The sequence below is a fragment of the Ursus arctos genome, unplaced genomic scaffold (genome assembly GCF_023065955.2).
Source record: "Ursus arctos isolate Adak ecotype North America unplaced genomic scaffold, UrsArc2.0 scaffold_7, whole genome shotgun sequence".
Classification (NCBI taxonomy): Eukaryota; Metazoa; Chordata; class Mammalia; order Carnivora; family Ursidae; genus Ursus; species Ursus arctos.
In genome coordinates this window covers 49895088-49915188 of record NW_026623089.1, presented here as the reverse complement: position 1 = coordinate 49915188, position 20101 = coordinate 49895088, and the positions used below count along the sequence as shown (strand labels likewise).

The following is a 20101-nucleotide window of genomic DNA, read 5'->3' as shown; positions in this document are numbered from 1 at the left end:
AACGTGATAGAAATGAGAGGGAGCTCTGAGAGGGACTGAGAGAATTAGGGGGGGCTTTTGGGGGGGAGGTGAGTAAGGGTATCTGGTTGAAGGAACGAAGGACCTGGTTTGGGGACAAAACCAGAGGTGGGGCGTGGGAGTCCTGAGACTGGTCTCGTTGATGGGGCTCTGAGACAAGGTTCCTGAGACAAGGAGCCAGATATGGGTGTGAGCTCTTGGGGCCATCGTTCTCAGCCTCAGTTTCCTTTGTGTAAAGCAGGAACCACATTCTTACCGCAAAAGGCACCAGATCCCACAACTTGGCACACAGTAGGTGCTCAAGAAACGGCAGCGTTGGAGTGGAGACATTTGGGTAAGGAAAGTGATGGAAGGGTAGGTGAGGTCCCTCGCAGGGCTGTTGCGCAGGGACACTATCCAGTGAGCATTGGTGGGACACTTACTGTGACACAAAGTGCGGAAGGGGAAAGAAACTGCTGGCGCCTATTCGTAGAGAAGCTGCATTCGGGGAGCATAGCACACACAAAAATGGGGCAACTCCACTTTCACAATTTCCTCTTCTGCAAAATGGGGTTATTAATGCCCCCTCCCCCCGGGGCATTAATGGATGAAATGAGAAAATCCAAGCGAAGGACTTACACAGAGCTGGCCCTCAGTGAGCTATACTGTTACACTGCAAAGGAGTCAAAGTCCAAAGGGCAGACGGTCATCCGACTGCTGCTCAAGGTCACCTCCCCCGGCGTGGCTGCTCCCACAATCCATCTAGTGTCCAGACCAGTGCACCCGGGGCTGCCCAGGGGAGGCCACGCGCGAGGCCCCCAGACTCCGAGGCCCGGAGACAGGTTTGTCGAGGTTTGGGGGTGGTCGGTATGAGGCCGCGGCGCGGCTGAGGCTGAGGATCAGAGCGAGCTGGACGGAAACTGAAGCACAGCACTGACCCGCGCTGGGAGGCCCGCCGGAGGAGGCCCGGTCCGGCGGAGTCTCCGGGAGCCGACGACGTCTCGAGTCAGACACACGGGCGGGACTGACCGGGGCGCGGGGCGGAGCCTGCCGTCCGGGGTTGGGCTGGGGTGCGCCGGGTGGGCCAGAGGCCGCGGTCCTAGCTCCTCCCAGTTCCCCGCCGCCCGGCCGGCGCCCTGCTCCGAGGAGAAGCGCCTGCTTCCTCACTGGGTGGCCCAGTAAATGTTTCTCTGACCTGTAAGTCTCATTCCCCAGAGTAAGGGCTGAGGCTGCTGGTCTCTCCCGGCGCTGAGCACACAGCAAACGCTCAATAATTGCTCTCTGAATAGTACGTTGGAGCTGCGTCGGGCTCCTTGCTGCCTGAGCTGCCGGTGCAGTCAACACCGTAACCGGAGGGGCCTTCTACTGAGCGCCCGGCGTTCTAGCCAGCCTGCCTGTGAGGCTGGGATAGGATTCCCATTTTCCAGAGGAGGAAACCAAAGCTCAGAGAGGCCGCCTCTGCACGCTGACTCCGTGCACCCGGGCCCCGCGGGAGCCGGACTCCCGAGCAGCGCTTTCCCGGCAGCTCTGCTGGGCTCCCTGCACCAGGCCCGCGGTCATGGGGACCCTGGGCTCAGCTTGGGCCGCGGACCAGCACTTTCTCCCCTGTCTGGGGGTCCGGATTCGGGCCGGACCCCAGCTCACACCCGAACCTCCCTCCCCGAGCCCGGCTTCAGGCGAGAGCCCCGGAGAGGGGGTGGGGGTGGGGGCGGGCAGGGAGGGGAGGCATGTCACCATATATCCCCGTCAGATTAAAAAACTAATTTGAAAAGATTAATGTATTCCATTCTTGTTACGCTGGCTCTGATACCTCTGGGCCCGCGGCCGCTCTGCCTCCTGATTATTGAATTTTTATGGCCTGGTAATTAATTGCAGATTCCCTGTTTTGTTCTATTTCTTTTTCTCTGACATTTTAATTTCAACAAAAAGCAGTGGTCTCCATGCAGGTTCTCTCTGGAGATCCTAATGGTCTATAAAACAGAATGACTTATAGACGTGGCACCCACTTCAGTTGGCGAGCGATTGTTTGAAACCTTGCTGATCACGCAAAATTTAATTTTTCCACCTCCCTCCCCCGTTTGCTACTCATTTCTTGTCTCTCGTGCTGCAGCACCAGTGTCTCCGCTCACAAGGAAGGGAGCAAAGCGTCGCCCCAGGATCCCACAGCGCCTTTTCCAGGGGGCTGAAAACTGTCGGTTCTGTTTCTTTTCCTCAGAGGTGGCCCTGTGGGGGTGGGGGAGGGGGGAGCTGGGCCTCCCCAAAGGGCCCTGTGGATGTGGGCAGCTTCCCCCAGGGGCAGGAGGAGCTGGGGAGAGGGAAGACCATTTCTACCTCTCTCAGTTGCCTTTTTGGTCAAATGTAGCTCAAATGTCCCACTAGGCACCGAGGAACCCTCAGGCTCAGGGGGGCAGAGACCATGGGAGCCCCTTCATGCCTTTAGGTCCATGCCAGGAAGGGAGGGCTATGACCCCTGGCAAATTCTTAGCCAAAACAGGCCATTGGAAACAGCTGGCCACAAAATGGGTCTGGAAGAGGCCCCTGGATTTCTATCCTGGTACCCCCAAATTCTACTTCTCCTTCCTGCTAACATCGCAGAGGCCGGGTCTTCTCCCCCAGGATCCCCCAGGGCTGCTGAGGGCAGGAGGAGAAGACTAGGGTCATAGAGTCCAGTGAGGCCTAAGGGATTAGAATGGGGAAGTGTTCACCAGCAGCACAGGTAGGTGAGGGGAGACAGTAGGGGGCAGTGGCGACTGTGGCGCTCCAAAGCTCACTCCCCATCCGCAGGCATGGCAGCTGCTTGGCTGTGGCCTATGCCGCCATATGGGAAGATGGGTGCAGTGTGGCCAGAGCTGCTGATTTCTCAAGAAAGGTTGAAATCTGGCCGGTAATATGAAACCATAATTTTAAACATTTGAATTAGACTTTTTTTTTTCTTCTTTTTTTTTTTTTAGCCCTGCATCAGCCAAACTGACTAACTCTTTGATCTCTGTGCCCAAGGGACCACTGTTTCCTCTGACTGGGAGCATGGGTGAGAGAAGTTAAGACATAGGAGTGGAGTCTGTTGGGGCTGGCTGACGCTTCTGCCCTGCCCCCACCTCAGGAATCCTCTTCCTACCTGTGGGCCCTCCATCCCCTTCCTACACTCCGTGGGCTCTCCCAGAGGCACCTTTGACCCTCTCTCCAGGTCTTTTTTTTTTTAATTTTTTTTTAAAGATTTTATTTATTTATTCGACAGAGATAGAGACAGCCAGCGAGAGAGGGAACACAAGCAGGGGGAGTGGGAGAGGAAGAAGCAGGCTCATAGCGGAGGAGCCTGATGTGGGGCTCGATCCCGTAACGCCGGGATCACGCCCTGAGCCGAAGGCAGACGCTTAACCGCTGTGCCACCCAGGCGCCCCTCCAGGTCTTGCTTCCATAGGCCTCCCCACACAGAAACTTGCCGCCTGAAGTCTGACCCCAGCTGGGGGAGAGAACCGCACCTGTTAACCTAAGCCTTCGGGGCAGGGGGCGGTGCCTGACTCCAAGGACTCTGGGGGGTGTTCTGGGCCGAGTGGGTGGATGCAGATAGACCACGAGTTAGGGGCTTCTGGGGCTCTTCAGATGAGCTGGGAGGCTGGAGAGCCACGGCCTGCTTGTGCCTCCACTGAGCTGAGAGGCTACAGAGCGGGGGCGGGCGAGGTCCCAGTCTCCGGTGCCCCTGCTCCCTTACCTGGACAGGCCGAGTGGCCACGCGATGGCATGGGCTCTAGAATCAGGTGGCCTTGGGGTCTGTCATCAGTCCCCCCACTCTGTGGCTATGTGAGTTCAGAGTCTGGCACCTAGAAAATGGGGGTGATACCTCTGTCTTGACGTTTCTGTTGCTGTGCCGAGCTACCACAAATGGAGGGGCGTAAAGCAGCCCCCATTTACTATCTCACAGTCCCGTGGGGCAGAGGTCTGGCGAGGTGTGACCGCATTCTCTGCTCGAGGTGTCACCAGGCGAAGGTCGCGGTATCGCTGGGGCTGTAGTTCTGCTGTGGGTCTCTGGGCTCTTCCCTCAGCCCACTAGTTGTTGGAGGACTTCACTCCCATCTCAGGAAACTGCTCCACCTGCAAGGCCTGCAACGACATCTTGGATCTTTTGGGGGCTTCAAGTCACTCTGCCTTCTCTTCTGTTTTTCAGGGCTCACGTGCTTACACTGGCCTGCCCAGATAATCCACAGCGATGTCCCTCTTCTAAGGTGAACTGGTTAGTAACCCTAGTTACATCTGTGAAGCCCCCTTGAAGATACGAACCACAGGATTCACATCGATGGTGGAGGTCATGGCAGTAGTGGGGCAAAATTCTGCCTGCCGTAGCCCCTGATGACCTAGGTGTGTGTCTCATGGCGCCACCCGTTTCTTTGCTCCTTGTCTGAGTGGGGATGGCCAGGGTGGCCGCGGTGGACAGTGGTCATGGTGACTCCTGGGTGTCATGGCTTCTGCGGGACACCTTGGCTGATCCTCAGGAGCCTTCAAATGGTGAAGACTTCATGGGGCCCTCCGAGAACCGGCAGAGAGCCTCCTTGCAGCTCTTACCTCTCCACATTGAGACACTGGCCTACATTGTGTGTTCTTCCTTCCCAAAAAGAAGACAAACACACACACTTCCCAGAGGCCCCTGCCAGCATGGGATGTAGCTTCCGCCGATCAGAGGCGCTGCCCAAGACTTGAGCGCCCGTGTGGGCAGTGTGCGTGGGCCGCGTGAAGGAAGTGGATCCCTGGCAAGCAAGTGTGAGAGCGGTGGCCGCGCCTGTTCTGCTGGGGTGGTTCGGGGGAGCCTCGACCCAGAGGTGGGCTGTGCTGGCAGCTGTGTTTTCGCTAGAACTGTCCCATGGGGGGAGCGGGTGGGCCTTCTGGCTGCGGCGGACCGGGTCGTACAGCACCCAAGCCTGATTCTCTGGTCCTGCCAGCCAGCGGTTTGCAACAGGGTGCAATTTACTATTTGCAACTAAGTGAAATCTGCTGTTTGTCACAGAGCAGCGTGTAAGGTTCGCAGTCAAGAGTCCTGCCTGGTACGCACTCTTCGGTGGGACTGATTCTCCCACCTCCAGTGACACTGTTAATGGGCTGCCTGGTCTCTCTTGTAGCTCCTCTGCTTCCTTGTGCCTTGCCGACAGGAGCCTGGTTTTGTTCAGGCAATGTGCCCAACGTTGGCGGATGAATTGTAATTAGTCTCAGGCTGTCAGGACCAACGCAGTCCTTTTTTGAAGATTCGTGCTTTTTCACCCTCACCTGCGGTGAATTTCTGGCCAGGGGTAAAGCAGGGCTTCTAGGACTTTTCCCTCCCTTCTCTTGTTTAGCTGTTAATGGGGTTGTGTAAAGATGAAATGCTTGGAACCATAGCAGCTCTCTTGTGATTGTGAGGCAATAAGATTAATGATTTAAAAAACCCAAAGAAACAGTAAAGATGGCAAGAGGAAAGATGGGATGTCGGTCCCTGAAGACATTATCTAACCACTGAACCAACGCCAGCAACTGTTTCCCTCCAGACTCCTTGTTCCAAGAGAAAATGGAACCCGTTGTATTTAAGCCATAATTAACTGTATATTGTACGTAAGGCTCAAAAGCATTCCTGATACAGGCCTCCAAATAGTGTGGCCTGCACTCACAGGAGTGGTTTAGATAACCCTGTTTGCGTTTTCTTCGGTGTAGAGTGTCACATTCCCCACTGTCCTCAAAATCATGCCCTCCAAAAGTGAGCCCTCATTTTCCTCAGGGGTGAGCTTTCTCATAGGAGATGGCGATCCGCCCATGTGGCTGGTCCAGTCCCTCCCATCCTGATGAGCACAAACACCAGCACTGGCCACCGCCCCAACTCCCCCATCCCCCCCCTCAGACCTGTGGCGTGTCACTGAGCTCTCCCAATCCCTGGTGAAGTAGGCGTGATCACCCACACCCTACAGGTGACTCTTAGGGGAAGTGACTCATCCAAGGTCTCGCAGCCCACAACCTGGGGGACTCCCCACTCCAGGGGGATTCTCTGTGTTTGCCTCAGGGCAAAGGGCATAGCGGCTTCTGGGGCAGTGGGTGATGACCGCACAGGCTGGGAGATTTTGTGCAGTGAGCTGGAGGTGGGGCTGGGGAAGGCGCCTTCTTCCCGGCCTCACAGTCAGGTCTCTGCGGCAGAAGTGCCGGTAGCAGGCCCAAGCGGCCGAGGCTTCCAAAACAGCCATGCGCTTTTCTCCCCTGGCTCAGCAGCGCGGCTGAGGGGCTCCTGCGGCAGCTGTGGCTTAAGAGCGTTGAGGCCAAGGCTGCCTGGGGAGGCAGGCGCCCCGCAGACAGCACGGGCACAGGAGGACGACCGCACTTGTGGGGTTAAAGCCTCTGCTCGGTGCTCGGCGTCAGCCCACCCACTCCGGGGACTCCAGGGAGGCAGCCTGGGACTCAAGGGTTCAGACGGTGGCATAGGACGCCTCTCTGTGCTTGTGTACATCTAGCGGCCTGAAGCTGGCCCGGGGACAGTGTGTGTGCCTTTATCAGAGTTTTGTGTGTTTGAATGGAGCCACACTAAACAATCAGAAAACTTCACAAGAATTCAGATTTGATTTCCATGTCTTTTGAAAAGGCGGAAGGTTCGAGAACAGTAGGCCCGTTTTGCAGCCTGGCAGGTTAACTGGCATTGGGCCATGCCTGCCCCCGGTGGATTGGTGCCCTTGCCCTGGTCTCCACCGCTCCCTACTGCTTCAGACCCAACACATTTCACCTGCATTTCATACTGGTCTCCGTCCTGCTGGCACCTGAGCTGTGACCTCTGATTTAACGCACTCCCCGAAGGCCCAGAGAGGAGGGACATCTGTGCAGGGTACGTAGCCAGTAAGGGAGCCTCTTTTCTCTGTCTGTCTTCCTAAGAACTTCATCTGCATCCTGGAGAGCGTCCGTCTTCTAGGGGCCACACCGGCAGCCCAGTCTCTGCCACCCGCTTCTGTTGGCTCGGATCGGGTCCTCTCCCTTAGAGCAAAGCTGTTCATGTCACAGCCGAAGCTCGGAACACCGTTGGCATTGCTGCCCTGAGAGCACAGTCTCCTGCAGGCGAAAAGCCAAGCTGAGATGAAGCTTTGGGAGATGCTGTGGGAACCCAGGTCCCTGAGCTACATAGGGAATCCCTTTTAGATGTGTAAAAATAGGATACTAACTGCTGATACTTATATAGCACTTACTGTGTTCCGGCCATTTCTTGTAACATCATATTAACTCACTTAGTCCGCACATTAATCCTGTGAGGGGCAAGGTATAATTTTTTATCCCCATCTTCAGATGAGAAAGCTGAAGCACAGAGAGGTTAAGCAACTTCCCCAAAGTTGCACAGCCTGTAAGTGGTAGAGGTGGGATTTGATCTTTGATCCTAAGATTTCAAGGCTTACAGGTTTTGTTTTGTTTTTTTAAAGATTTTTATTTATTTATTTGAGAGAGAGAGAGAACGAGCAGGGAGGATGGACAGAGGGAGAGGGAGAAGTGGACTCCCTGCTGAGCAGGGAGCCCGATGTCGGACTCGATCCCAGGACCCTGGGATCATGACTGAACTGAAGGCAGATGATTAACCAACTGAGCCACCCAGGTGCCCAGGGCTTACAATTCTTAATCACTGAAGTGTCCTACAGGAAATTCCTATGGAGGTGGCTGCTTTTCCTATCATGTCTTATTTCACCCTGAGACTTGCCCAACAAGGTAGGGTTGGATTTTGTGGTGAGTGACAGAAAAATCCAAAAGGGTAGCAACTTAACCAAGAGAGAATTTGATTTCTATTTTATAGAGGTGCAACTTGGAGTTAGTAAGGAGGCTCCAGGGCCAACAGGGATTCAGGCTTCTACCCTGTTGTGCTGCCATCCTCATCATGTGGCTTCTCTTCATTGAGCAATATGGCTGCTTGAGCTCCAGCCATCCCATCTTCACCCTAATTTTCAGGAGAAAGAAAGGGACAAAACAGGACTCACCTCCCTCCTTTAAGGACACTTCCTGAAAGTTTCACAGGATACTCCTACTTGCATTATTTGATCAGCACTTAGTCATATGGCCACACTTCAGTTTAGAAATAGTCTTTCTTTTAGAGCATTATATTCTCCGAGAGAAATCAGTTCATTAAACTTAAAAGGGAGAATGGGTACTGGGAACATTTAGCTGCATTTTACAGATAAAGAAACTGAGGCTCTGAGAGGCGACCACGTCACACAGCCAGAAAAAAAGATGAAGCCTGGACCTTCTGTCCCTGGGCCCTGTGGAACAGATAGGGCTCCGAGGACACACTCTGCCAATTTCCTGGGGTGGGGGTGTGTGCGGACAGTGGATATGTGCATTATCCCCTTCCTAGGCCCCAGAAACACCCGGGGCCCAGGTCCTGCTCGCTAGACACTCCCTTGTGCCTTCAAGCACTGGCAGCCTCTCTGGGCCCAGATCTGTCATCCTGGCACCAACCCTGCCCCGGGCCTGACTCCATCCATCCCACTAATGCCGGCATCGACTGTGCTCGGGCACGTTCCTGAGGCGGCCTCAAGAGCGCTGAATAATTCAGGCCTGCGTAATGGGATAATGAATTTACTGACAACCCAGTGTGGTCTCGGTACTTACATTTCAAGAAATACTGACTCCCCAGGCCCGCTCAGCAGGCTGGAGACGTACAGATGCCAAGAAACTGTTGGCTCTGCCCGCCTCATGGGGTTTAAGCCCGATTCGGTGGAGGCCCTACTTTGGTCTCACTGGTCCTTCCAGTGCCTGGGCTGCCCGGTTGGAACTTTGGGGTGGGTGGAAGTGGAATCAAAGAAGCTGGGAAGGAAGAGCTAGCAAGGAGTCTAGCAGTCCCTCGGTCCCGCATGCCCGTCTTATGCACATGGAAACTGAGGCAGCAGAGGGGGTGTGCCCGTTCTGTCACACGCTGTGCCCTGTGGCTGGGAATGCCAGGGATGACTTAGGGCTCTGGGGAGGAGAGCTGCTTGTGTTCCTTCGGGCCGGCTGGCGGGCTCATCCCCCAGGTGCTGCAGCGTTGCTGCTAATGGCTCCCAGCTGCCCCTTCCCTGGAAGCAACTTTCCGGCAGACGAGCCCCCACCCCACCCCAAGAAGGCCGCACGCAAGCTGGGCGGACTGCGGCCAGTGACTGGCCGATGCAGTACAACAGGCCACGCCACGCCTCAAGGTAGGACCAACTCTGTGAGGTCGCTCAGGCTGCAGAGCCCTCAGTGGGACTAGACTGCGGCTAGACCCCCGCTGAGACCACATTCTGACTTCGCTTTTACCCTTTCCCTCTGCTGCTTCCCCTCACTCCCTTTCTCAGAGCCTCTCCCAGGAAACCATCTGAATAGGGGTCCCTGATTCAGGCTCTGCTCCTGGGGAACCCACCTAAGACACCCTGCATTTCCTGCTCCAAGCCCTCCCTTCTGAGGCTTCCCCCAGAGGGCTAAGAGGGGCTCAGAGCCAGGAATCCTTGGCCTTGACCCTGGCTCTGCTGTGTGACAATGAGGCAATCACTTCTGTGCCCTGGGCCTCGGTTTCCTCATTTGTATGTTTGGGGTTGGGGGAGGCTCTCTCTGGTCCCTTCCAGCTCTGAAGGTCTGTGATATGGCTTGAGATGCTAAGAAGGCTTCTCCTGCCCATACCTATCCCCACATGTGCATGGAGCCTTACCTACCACTGGGGCGTCACCTTTTCTCTGAACTTGAGATGACGATGAGTTTCACATTAGGAGATCATGCTGCAGGTCAGAATTTCTCAAGGTGGGATCCTTAGATCATCTGCAATAGAGTCCAGTGCCTGAACGGGTGTTTATTATTAATAACCCCCCTCCCCCAACCCCACTTTTTAAATGTGGTACGTGATGTCTGGAGCTGCAGCAGCTATCTTTGAACCATGAGGAAACAACATGAAATGAAAACAGCAGGGTAATAAGGATGGTGAACAGAAATATAGAAAGAAACTAATTTTCAATGGCGTTCTCAATTATTGCATAAAACCTGAAAACACCTACCTCTAGAATCTCAGTGTGTGAAAGAATTGAGTATCTTCATTGCTCAAGAAGTTTTGGTTGACTTTTCTGTTATTTGCTGTCCAAGGCATTCCAAACAAATCAACACTAAATCATAGTAACAATCCTCCAAATTAGGGATTACTACTAGCTCAGAGAGGTTAAGTGATACAACGACAGTCACGTAGCTGGCAAGTGGCAGCATTCTTTTGGGCTGGAGGTTTCAAGTTGGAGGAATTTTGATTATTGATAAGAGTTTAATTCCTGTCTCCTCTGCCATATGTATCCTATTGTAGTCTGACCCCTGGGAATAATCCCCCTCCCTTACCATTCTGGTCTTTGGTCATTCCCTCCCCCATCCATCCCGCCTGGGTCTCAGCTTAGAGACCTGGGAAAGGTCCCTTGTGGGGTGGGGGGAAGAAGGTGGCAGGTAGCCACCGTTCATTCCTTCCTGAAGTTTCCCTAATGAGTGTGGCCAAAATCTGGTACCAAAGACTGAAGAGAAGGTTGAACCCATTTTGGAGATAATTCTAGCTTCTAACCAGTCCTGGACACTTGTGGGGGGTTACAGCAAAGAGAGAGAGAAGGAGCCTAGAGACACAAAAATAGACAGATAGAGGTGGGGAAGAACAGGGTGAGAGAGGGAGAGGGAGAGTAGGAGGAAGGCAGGAGGAAGGCAGGAGGAAGGGAGAAGAGAAGGGTCTAGGTTTTAGAGATAAATGTTCAGACAAACATGACGATGAGTCTCAACTCAGGCACAGACTAGAATGTTCCCTCCTCCTGCAGCTTCAGCTGCTTCATCCTGTGATGGAGTAGTCTAGAACACTCCCTTGTAGGGAGGTTGGCGAGGACCGAGGGTGCAGTACCGACCTGCAGCAGATGCTCAGCTGAATGGGTGCTCCTGCCGGGCATGCGCTGCTCTGACGGTCTTGGTTGCTGCTCTGAGGGCAGAGGCAGGATTGGAGAGGCGGGGGACGCGACCTTGGACAAACCTTTGGTCGGCCTCCACTGGAGAGCAGAGGCCTGGGGGGTGGGAGGGCGTGTGCCTGAGCTTGTGTCCGTCTCCCCGAGGCGGCCAGGTGACACAAATGCCCGAGGGGCCCCAGCGCATCCAGCCCCAGCTGTTTGAGTCTTCCCAGCCCAGATGCCAGTGCTTGAGATGGCCACAACCCCAGCCACCAACGCATGCTTGACCCAGAGTGGGAACTGCCTGGAGTCCAGACAGCCTCCTGATTCAGGAGCAGAATAAATGATCACGTGTGAGTTTCCCAGGACTGCCTAGGTTACAAATGACCACAGACTAGGTAAAAAACCAGAAACTTATACTCTCATAGTTCTGGAGGCTAGAGTCCAAAATCAAGGTGTTGGCAGGGTTGGTTCCTTCCCAGGGCTCTGAGGAAGAATCTGTTCCCTGCCTCTCTCCTAGCTCTGGTGATTATAGGCAATGCTTGGCATTCCTTGGCTTGCAGATACATCTCTCCAATCTCTGCCTCCATCTCTGCGTTGGGTTCTCCCCATGTCTCTGGTCCAGATTTCCCTCTTTCTATACGGACACTGGTCGTATTTGATTAGGGGCCCACCTTACCTCAGTACGACCTCATCTTAACTGATTACATGTGCAATGACTCTATTTCTCAAATAACATCATATTCTGAAGGTTAGGACTTCAACATATCTTTGTTGGGGACATAATTCAACCCTCTATACCATAGGGTTGTTTTGAGCCACTGTTTAGAGTGATACGTTATACAGCAGTAGTTCTCAGAACACCAGAATTAAGGGATGGCTGGGGAAGCAATAGAAACACCAGTAGACATGTAAGGAGATGGAAAAATTATGAGACCATCTTTCCAAGAGGAATGTGGTTGGAGGAAATGATTTTCTAAGTAAGTTGGGGTTGGGGTGGGGCTAGATCCTTTCCCCGAAAGACGCATGTTCCAGTAACAACATGTGCTTTGATAATAATAGACAGCTTCCCTAACGCCTTCCAATGCAGGAATAGAGCTTGGATTTTGCTTTGTAAGGTATTTCCAGTCCCTTAAATAAGTGTTGAATATTTACTTAAAGAGAATCAACTTGATTATTAGAGTATTTCTGGCCTCCGCGTATCTCGGCACGGTCTTCTTTACTAAGGCCTCCCCCATCAGAGCACGCTGATTAACGGTGGGGTGCAGATGTCTGGTTAAGTGTTTGGCTTCTCTCTAGACCATAAGTAACCCTGAGGGCAGGGACAGTCTCTTCCTTGTTCTCCTCTGAATCCCCAGCATGGTGCTTGGCATACAGTAGGTTCTTAATAGTTGTTTTCTGAACACATGGGTGTTGGAAAAGGAACAAAGGGATTTAAAATCTGTATGAGGACTAAAGGCTTACAAATATGTCAGCTACAAAATATCTAATGATGCTGGGAAATATGTTTTGAAATTCCCTTTAGTAAACAAAAGAGCCTGTAAGAAAATACGGGATTTTTGAGAGGCCAGGAACAAGTTGGAAATGTCAGCCCAGAGAAGAAAGTGGTTGCTGGGGCTGCTGCGCCCCCTAGGGGCACTTACCTCGCTGGGCAGCTGACAGCTTCCACACCCTGAGCTTCTGTGGCACAAGAAAGAAGCAAGGGATTCAAAAAACTGACCAGGCAGGTTTGAAAAAAAAGAGGCTCTAGAAATTTAAGTGTATCACATTTGAAATGAAAAACTCAATGGATCAGTTAAATAGACCAGACACAGCTGGAGAGGGAATTAGTACACTGGAAGACAGACCTGAAAATACCACACATCATTCAGCACAGAAAGAAAAATGGAAATGGAAAAGAGGTTAAGAGACATGGAAGATGGAATGAAAAGCTCTAAGATATGTCTAGTCAGCTTTTTGGAAAGCAATTATAGGGATAATGGGAGAGAGGCAATGTTCAAAGAGATAGTAGCTGAGAATTTTCTATGTTTATTAAGAAAACATGAATCCTGGGGGAGTGAGGTGGCCCGGAAGTCCCTCCAGCCGTGGTGTTATGCTGTGCGGAAGAGAGGCGGATTTGTAAACCCTGGAGTGAGGTTCTGCCTCCCCGAGCCCACTACCATGCAGAGACCGTGGGTGAAGCCACCAGCACTATGTTTGACCAGGAAGCAAAACCTTCCACTGAGGACCTGGGGGATAAGAAGGAAGGAGAATACATCAAACTCAAAGTCATTGGACAGGATAGCAGTGAGATTCACTTCCAAGTGAAAATGACGACACGTCTCCAGAAACTCAAAGAATCGTACTGTCAAAGACAGGGAGTGCCAATGAATGCACTCGGGTTTCTCTTTGAAGGTCAGAGAACTGCTGATAATCACACTGCAAAAAACCGGGAATGGAGGAAGGGATGTGATTGAAGTTTATCAGGATTAAAAAGGGGGTCATGCGGTGATTTAGTTATTCTTTTTATTTTTTTTTCTTTACCCTCAATCCTTTTTTATTTTTAAAAATAGTTCTTTTGTAATATGGTATTCAGTACGGATTTGAAAACTGGCACCCCATCTCCTTAAAACATCTGGTAATTTGAATTCTCGGGCCTGTTATTCATTATCACTTGTTTTCGTTGTGCTGGTTTTTGGTGGTCAAACCTCAGCCCCCTTCATATTGAACTTTTTTTTTTAAAGATTTTATTTATTTATTTGACACAGATAGAGACAACCAGCGAGAGAGGGAACACAAGCAGGGGGAGTGGGAGAGGAAGAAGCAGGCTCCCGGTGGAGGAGCCTGATGTGGGGCTCAATCCCAGAACCCTGGGATCATGACCTGAGCCGAAGGCAGACGCTTAACGACTGAGCCACCCAGGCGCCCCCTTGCCCTCTCCTTTTTAAAAAATTACATGTGTGCACAGAGAGGCCGCCTTTTCCAGGATTGCATTTTCAGGCTTGTGATAAATAAGATTGACCAATGCAAGTGTCCATAATGACTTTCTCGTTGGCCCTGAAGTTCTGGTATGTGATTGCTTCATTCCTGGACTATGACTTCCAGTGGGAGATGAAAGTTTTTCAGAGAACTGAACTGTGAAAAAATGACCTTTCCTTAACTTGAAGGTACTTATAAAATTTGAGGGTCTGGACCAAAAGATGAGAAATATCAGGCTGGAGTCGAGATGACAGAGATGGTGAGAGTAATGACTAATTCCAAAGATGTCTTCACTGAAGAGAAAGCATTTCAAGATAAAAGAAAAGTCTTGTCAGTAGATTGAGAAAAGTTCTAATTTTCATTAGCAGTTAATAAAGTTATTCATGCAGAAGTGTATTCAACAGAACACTGCTCTTTTTAATTTTATCTGTACTTTTTAGCCTGGGATATGGGTTTTAAATGGACATTGTATCAGCTTCATTGAAATAAGCAAAATATTTGTAAAAAAAATAATAAAAAAAACCTCAGTGAATCCTCAAATTAAAGAATTCCAGTGAATCCCAAACAGGATAAATAAAAACAAGTCCATACAAAGATACATTATAGTCAAATTGTGGAATGCCAAGGACAAGGAGAAGATCTTTAAAGTTCTAGAAAGAAAAATTTTTGTGGGTCACAACTGCTATAGTTAGAAGAAATTAGACTAATGGCTGATTAGTTATAATAGTATTAAAAGTAACAATGAAAGAAGAGAAGTAGATTTAAAGGGTTTTAAAAAGTTATACCAACCAAAAATTGTATACCTGAATTCCCAATAAGACTGAAATGATTTCTTAAATGATAATTTATCTTTTAAGGATAAGTGTCGGGGTGCCTGGGTGGCTCAGTCAGTTAAGCATCCGACTCTTGGTTTCGGCTCAGGTCATGATCTCAGGGTTGTGAGTTCAAGCCCTGCATTCGTTTCCATGCTCAGTGTTGAGCCTACGTTTAAAAAAAAAAAAAGTTGACCACAGATATATGGGTATTTATTTACTCTCAATTCTAGGTTATTGATCTACATATCTTTGTGTCAGTACCACACTACCTTGACTCCTGTTGCTTTGTGACAAGTTTTGAAGTCAGGAAGTATGAGTCTTCCTACTCTGTTCTTTTTCAGTATTGTTTTGGCTGTTCCTGCTCACCTGGAATTCCATATGAATTTTAGAATCAGTCCATCCATTTTTTAAAAAAGATTTATTTATTTAGTTTAGAAAGGGGGTGCAGAGGGAGAGAGAGAATCCCAGGCAGACTCCCCACTGAGTGCAGAGTCTGATGGTGGGGGCTCAATCTCACAACCCTGAGTCATGACCTGAACTAAAATCAAGAGTCTGACGTTTAACCGACTGGGTCATGCAGACATCCCTCATCCGTTTCTATAAAGAAGTCAGCTGAGGTTCTGGTAGGGGTTATATTGAATTGGTACTCAAGTCTTATGTCACTTTTCAGGGTAAACACAGCTTCAATCACCTTGTGCACCTGAATAGGACCAAAGGGCCTCCTGGCCAGGCTGGTCTGATGTGCCCCCATATGTGAGTCCTTAAGTGGCCACGTCAGTGTGGGTGTCACTGGGACCGAATATGCATGGTAAGAGTGTAGATGGCTGAAATAGGAACCCAGGTCTTTGAGAACCTTCCAAGGTTGTTGCTATGACTGTAGTAATGGATGATCTTAGGTTGGGTCCCCAAGAAGCACACCTTGAGATGAGGATTTGAGTAAAAGTAGTTATGTGAGAGGTGGTCCTAGGAAGTGCTGAAAGGAGAGTGGGGAAGTGAGCCAGGGGAGGGAAAGAAGTCAGGAGAGTGTGCCTTAGTGAGCAGGTTACTGATATGGGCATCTGAGGCTCAATCCCATTGGGACCCTCTGGGAGAGGGTATAGAATAGCGTTTCTCAACATCCACACTACTGATATTTTGGGCTGAATAATTATTGGCTGGGGGGCTGTCCTGTGCACTGTAGGAGGTTTGCAGCCTCCTGGCCTCTACCAACTAGATGCAGGTAGCACCCATTCCACCAAGATATCTCCAGACATTGTCAATGTCCCTTGGGGGCAAGATCATACCCGGTTGAGAACCAGGTGTATAGAACATGTCTCAGAATTGTCCCATCCAAGAGGGGAGGGAGCGGGGATATTTGCACACCAACTCCCATTCATCATTGTTTTAGGGTTGCCCTTGGGGGTATCAAGTCCCTGGCCCCTCTGGCCTGTCGTGAGGGTCTACTGAGCATGATCCCAGGCCAGAGAAGGCTCTCAGGCAGTGTCGTAGGTGCCCATAGTAGGAAGTCACTAGCAAGCGTGGATTTAATGGGGGCTCAGGGGATGTGGGCGCCCAGAGTGCAGCTACATAGATACCATGCATCTCGGAAGACCCTGATTCCCCCTCAGATCTGCAGCCTGGCCTGGAAGTCCAGGTTCCTGAGCTCCGCAGTTCCCAGTGTGTACTTAGTGCTGAAACTAACCCATCCTGGAGCAAGGCTTCAGCCCCTCACCCCGCTTCCTGCGGGCCTGGCCCAACTCCTGCAGGATGAGGAAAGATGGAATAGAAAAGTTCAATGTTTTTTTTTTCTTTTGAAGATTTTGTCCATTTATTTGACAGAGAAAAAGAGAGAGAGAAAGAGAGAGGGAGAGAACAGAAGCAGAGGGAGTGGCAGGCAGAGGGACAGGGAGAAGCAGGGTCCCTGCCCAGCAGGGAGCTCAATGTGGGGCTGAATCCCAGGACCCCAAGATCATGACCCGAGCCGAAAGCAGATGCGCAACTGACTGAGCCAGCCAGACGCCTGCAATAGAAAAGTTTTAGACTGGAAAGGCCGTCAGTGATCTTGTTTTCCTGGGTAGAAGGCACTGGGGGGAAAGTGTGCTCGCAGAACCCCCTCCTGTCCATATTTCAGCTCCACAACATGGGTCTCAGCTCACTTGCAGGGTCTCCTGACATCAGATCAGCCTAAAAGGATGTTGTCCTTTTTCAGGATGCTGTGTGGTTTGGGGCAAGACACGTTTCTTCTCTGGGCCTCGGTGTCCCTTAGGTAAAAAACAGGAGGGTGGTGGAGTGGACCAGGTGACCTTGAAATGTCCTTCTATCTTGAGTGGCTGCTCAGAGCCCAGGGAGGCAGCGAGGAGTCACTGCACAGCCAGAGCCTGGGGCCGCCAGAAAATACGACTCTGTGACAGCTCAGGCCCGCAGTGACGTTTCTGGCCTCTGATCTCCGAGCATTTCCACTGTGTGCCCGACCCTCCGGGCCTGGTCACAGCCCGGCTCGGCCCCTCGCTCACTCAGGAACATCTGCTCCAGCATTTACCACGTTAATAGATTAGCTTTGAGAATCGGGCAGGTGTTTTCCACCCAAGCCAAAAAACATCAAAATCAGATTGCTCTCCAAACCTTTCCACACAGGCAATCGAGTTAGAATGACTCATACGGTCTAACAGATAATAAAACACACATAACATTTGCTTTAAGGTACAGGCGGGGGTATTTTGTCCCGCGCTTAGGAGAAACAAAAACTCACTCTATTTGGGAATAGGGTAATTGAATACAGATGGGAGGAGGTAAATGAAAGAATTTAGCAAATATCTCAGTGGAATAGCTAATGGGAATGAGACAGAATAGGAAATTAAAAATTATTCGAAGCAGATGGACCATTCTTTGAGTTTTTAAAAATTTATTAGGGCTGCGAAAAAATGTGTCTGTTTATTTTCTATGGCCATGAAATTAATGACTTGGTGAGTTTTGCTTGTGCAATTTTATGACTGCCGTGTCATCTGTCATAATTTGGGGACTGTTTGATATGGATTTATGAATGTCCCCACCCCCCACCCCTCCCTGATTTATTGGTGTGGGTCATGCATGAATTAGGCTGTCCCCTATGGAAGGCGCGAGACCAATGGCAGCATAACCCCCGCAGGCCCTGGGCGGGGGACCTTGGGAGATTCTCAGCCCAGAGGTGAGTGGAAAAGCTGTGGAGGGTCACTCTGGGGCTGTGGGAAAGGGGCAGGCCTGACCTAGCTGAACTTCCTCTGCAGGGGTGAGCCCAGCCTGATCCCCGCTGGGGAGGGGGTGTTGGGGAAGGAGCTTCTTGCCACCTGCTGGAAGCTTGAAGCCAACCCAGGCGGCTAGTGCTTGGCTGGGGGTGGGGACTGCTGCCGCGGCCTCAAACCAGTCCAGTAAGGGCCACCTGGCTCTCGGTGCCTTCAGCCCCTGGAGTGGGGCTCATCTGCCCCCAGAGCTGAGGCTCAGGGAAGAAGAAAATTCACCTTGCCTGGGACTCTGTGCCTGGCCAGGTGCTTCAGTGCGTCCTGCAGGTGGTGGTGAATACAGGGCTTTCCAACCAGCACACTTGTGTCCAGCTTTGCCCTGATTCTTCCCGGCTGTGTGGTTTGGGGCTGGTCACTACCCTCTCTGAACCTGTTTCTTCCTCTGTAAAGTAGGAATAGAAATGTCTAACATTAGGGATGTTTAAAGGAGATAATGCAATGCCGCTGGCACATAGCAAAGTAAATGTTATCTAGTATTATTCTTAATAATCATCCGGTCAGCATCTTGAGATGGATATTATTATTTCTATCTGACAGATGGGGAAGCTGAGGCTCAGAGAGGTTAAGTGATTTGCCGAGGTCACACAGTCAAAGTGGTGGAGCTGGGCTTTCTGCACAGATTTGCTCTTTCCTCTGTAATTCTGGGGCCCAGCCTCTTCTGAAGCGGGAAAACCCAGATTTCTGGAGGTACATTTCTGGTACATTCACGACTTTGTTCTCTGGTTCCTCTGACTGGACCTGGCCTAATTCCTCACCTGGCCTGGGGGGGGGGGTGTCACAAATTCGGTCCTGGTGGCCAGTCCCTTCTGTTGCTTGGGTTCCCTGTGGGGACAAAGAGCCTCATATTAACCCATTGCTGGGGCTAACTGGACACCTACCAGGTGTGGGTGGGAGGTGTCCAGCCTCAGGACATTCCAATCCCCTACTACCCCAGACTAAGCTCCCAGATGACACTGGGGAAAAGGGCTTGCTGTGATTGGAGCTCGAGGTCTGCCTCAGGCCAGGGAGTTTTCTGAGTTCTTCTCTTTAGCTCCACCCATTCTGAAAAATTCAGCTCCCTGGGGGCCCCTCTGAGCGCCTCTGAATTAGTAACAATAATAACTCCTATTTACCGAGCACCTGTGATGGTCCTGCTACTGTGCAATGTGTCCCTGCAATCCACCATTTTTTCTGCACTGGTTAAGTAGTTGTTGAGTGCTTTCTGTGTGCCTGCTACTGTCCCAGCACTGGGGATTCAGCGGGGAGCAAAACATACGTGGTCTTTGTCTTCACTGAACTTGCATTCTAGTGAGGAGGATAGGCAGTCAGTAAACACTTTACTCTCTAATGCCTTAGGTGTATTAAGGGGCTTTGAAGAAAATTAAAGCAGGGTAAAGGAGAGAGAGGGATGGAGGTGGTGGGGGTGGGAGTAGAGTCTGTTTTAGAAAGTCTGGTCAAGGAAGGCCTCTCTGGCAACGTAATATTTTGAGCTGAGACCTACAGGCCGTGGGCTGTGCATATGGCTATCAGAAAAAAAAGCTTTCAAGTATAGGGAACAAGTGCAAAGGCCCTGAGGTAGGAGGATGTTTGGCAAATTCAAGGAATAGCAAGCAGGCTCGAGCAGAATAAATGAAGAGGAGAATAATTTTAAAGTACATTATCTGATTTGATCTTTACCATTACTGGTGAGGGCACAGAGGCTCAGAGAGGTCAGGTCATTTGGCCAAGGTCACACAGCAGAGAAAGGTTCTAGCCCCAGGTCTCTCTTCTTCCCACTCTACCACACTGTTTCTCTGAATATTATAACTGGGTGATGTAGCAGAGTGGGATCAAGGGTCTAGCAAGGGCTGGAGAAGACGCAAGGCAGTTTGCAGTCCTGAGTTGTCTGGAAGGCTCCCAGAGTGCAGGAGGCCGATGGTGGCCTCAGCTGTAAAGATTCTTTAAGGCCAGGATGCTGGGCTCTGACAGGGCAAGATGGATGAGAGCTCTAGGCTTAGTACCCAGCCGCATTTCCTGAATGGTTTTCATCCAGATGGTCTCTGGGAGGATAAAGTTTAAGAAGATTGATACCTTGGGAAGGAAGGACAGGAAGGAGAAAGGGCTCCTGGCCGGCCTGCCCACAGTGGAAATGTCTCTTGTCCTCAAATAAAGGAAACCACGGCTTTGAAAGGTGTGACTGCCCAGGCTTAGTGGCCTGCGTGATTTGCAGGCCTTGGGAGTG

The 20101-nt window shown here is 51.1% G+C and overlaps 1 pseudogene; it reads left to right on the top strand.

Annotated features, from left to right (window-relative positions):
• The first annotated feature begins 81 nt into the window (after positions 1-81).
• LOC113259208 (small ubiquitin-related modifier 1-like) lies at positions 82-14238 on the top strand (annotated as a pseudogene).
• Positions 14239-20101: the final 5863 nt, after the last annotated feature.